This window comes from Nanorana parkeri, unplaced genomic scaffold (assembly GCF_000935625.1).
Source record: "Nanorana parkeri isolate BGI_ZX_2015 unplaced genomic scaffold, ASM93562v1 scaffold1713, whole genome shotgun sequence".
NCBI lineage: Eukaryota > Metazoa > Chordata > Amphibia > Anura > Dicroglossidae > Nanorana > Nanorana parkeri.
Window position 1 is genome coordinate 170,796 of NW_017307981.1, and position 2,240 is coordinate 173,035.

Sequence of the window (2,240 nt, forward strand, 5' to 3'; positions counted from 1 at the left end):
GGGCCCAAATCATGCCAGGAAAACATGCCCCAAACCATAACACTGCCCCCACCAGCTTGAAGGGTTGTACTCATGCATGTGGGGTGCATGCTTTCATGCTGTTCCCGCCAAATTCTCACTCTGCCATCTGCATGATGCAACTGGAAACGTGATTCATCGGACCACATTACTTTTTTCCAGTGCTCGAACTGACTAATCCTTGTGTTCCTGTGCGAATTGGAGACGTTTTATCTTGTTAACTGCAGACAGCAAAGGTGTTCGAACAGGCCTTCGGCTTCCATATCCCATACGATGCAGTGTACGGCGAACAGTGTGTTCAGAGATCATTTGAGAGGATCCCTGATTAAGATCTGCAGTAATTTGATGCACTGTTGCCCTTCTGTTGTCTTGTACCAGTCTTGCCACTCTCCGTTCTGCCCTAACATTGACTAGTCGCTGACGGCCACAATTCGCACGTTCAGACCCAGATTTTCGGCTGACAGTCCAGTCTTTAAACACTTTAACAACAGCTGCTCTTGAACATTTAACGGATTCTGCTGTTTTGCTGATACTCGCTCCATGGCTCCGAGCGCCAACAATCATTCCACGTTCAAAGGCTGTTAAATCGCGTTGTTTACCCATATCTTCAGGAAACAATCACTTCTACTGTCGTGGTAAACAACCTGCTTCCCTATTTATAATGGTCTGGCCTTCTAGCAACTTCAGCGCAAAATTATAGCTAATTATAGCTAATTTGCCTACAAACGTCAGGTGGTCATAATAATCTGGCCACTCAGTGTATATATATTTCTTATCTTTTTGATTTTTTGTTACAGCAGGCAACATGGCTGAATCAAGGTTTGTCTGAGCACAGTGATCTGATAGAAAGACTTAGGACTGAAATTTGAGGATTGTGTTTCTCTTATTAACTTAGTTAATATACAGTGTTAATGGGGTCAATGAATGGGGCTACCCCCACACTGCAAGAGTTAAGTGCTCATGTTTGTCTAGGAATGAAAATAGGAAAGATATACTCATTTGCACCTCAGAGCCAGCTGACTGTTAGATCAGTCCCTGCAGCCTCTCTGCGGGAGAGGTCCTGTGAGTCATCACGTCCTATAGATTGTAAAGGACGTGAGGATGCCGAGGGACATTCCATCGCTGGAATGGAGGAGACAGGCTGTAGGGGCTGGTGTAGCAGCTAGCTGGCTCCGAGGTTCAAGTGAGTATCATTTTTTTTTCTTTTTAATCCCTAGACGAAGATGAGCACTTAACCCTTGCAGTGCGGGGGTAGCACCACTACAAGGGATAAGAATGATTATGCTCAGAGTTCTTCTTTAAATAACGTTGTTCCCTGCAAGAACGGCTCTCTCCTGCCCCATGTCTGTTATTCAGATAAAAGCAGCATCAGACAGCACAGCAAGAAAAAAAACAAAATATATGGTAGGAAGTGTTTACAGATGTCACTTCATTGCCTAATCCTATACAATATTGCAAACAAAATTAAGAAATAAACAAAGTAACTGTTTGCATACAAATGAACAGGAAAGCGGTACATACTTCAAACGTTTAAATGATATACAGGATATGAACTACAAGTGTGAAGTGGACCTGTCATTAAAGTGGACCTTTACCCATATCTTTAAAATAACAACAAACACACCTTTAGAAATGTTTAGTACTGACAATCTACAAACACATACTTCTAGATATTTGCCGGCTTTTTATTCTTTGCATACCTTATTCTCTTTTCTTCCCCAGTCTTCTTACAGTGGCCATGTTTACTAAGGGTAGGTTACCATGCACATCATCTCAGGGGAGGAAAATTCCTTCTCAGATGAGATTTCCCAGCAATGCTCTGTTGATGACAAGGCAAACCCACTGTGCATTGCTTTGGCAAACTGAAGTCAGTTGCCCTCTCAAAGCAGGAAGTGAATGCTCTGCAAGTGAAAGTATTTCAAAATCAAAGCATTTTACACCGGACATGTCTATGTTATTATTTAGCATCATACATAGAGGGATGCATTGGTACAATTTGATTTTTGAGTGTAAAGGTCCGCTTGAAGGGCCTGTTCACACTAGATGCAGTGACTGATGTTTTTCAACAATTAAACAACACCAGTCACTGCTAAAACAAATAGAAAGCAATTGTTTTCTGTGTGTCCAGTTCACACCACAACACAGGTGTGATCTGCGGTGTGGTAAAGAGCACTGCAAAAATATGGAGACATGCTGCATTTCTTCACAGTGCATTGACCTGC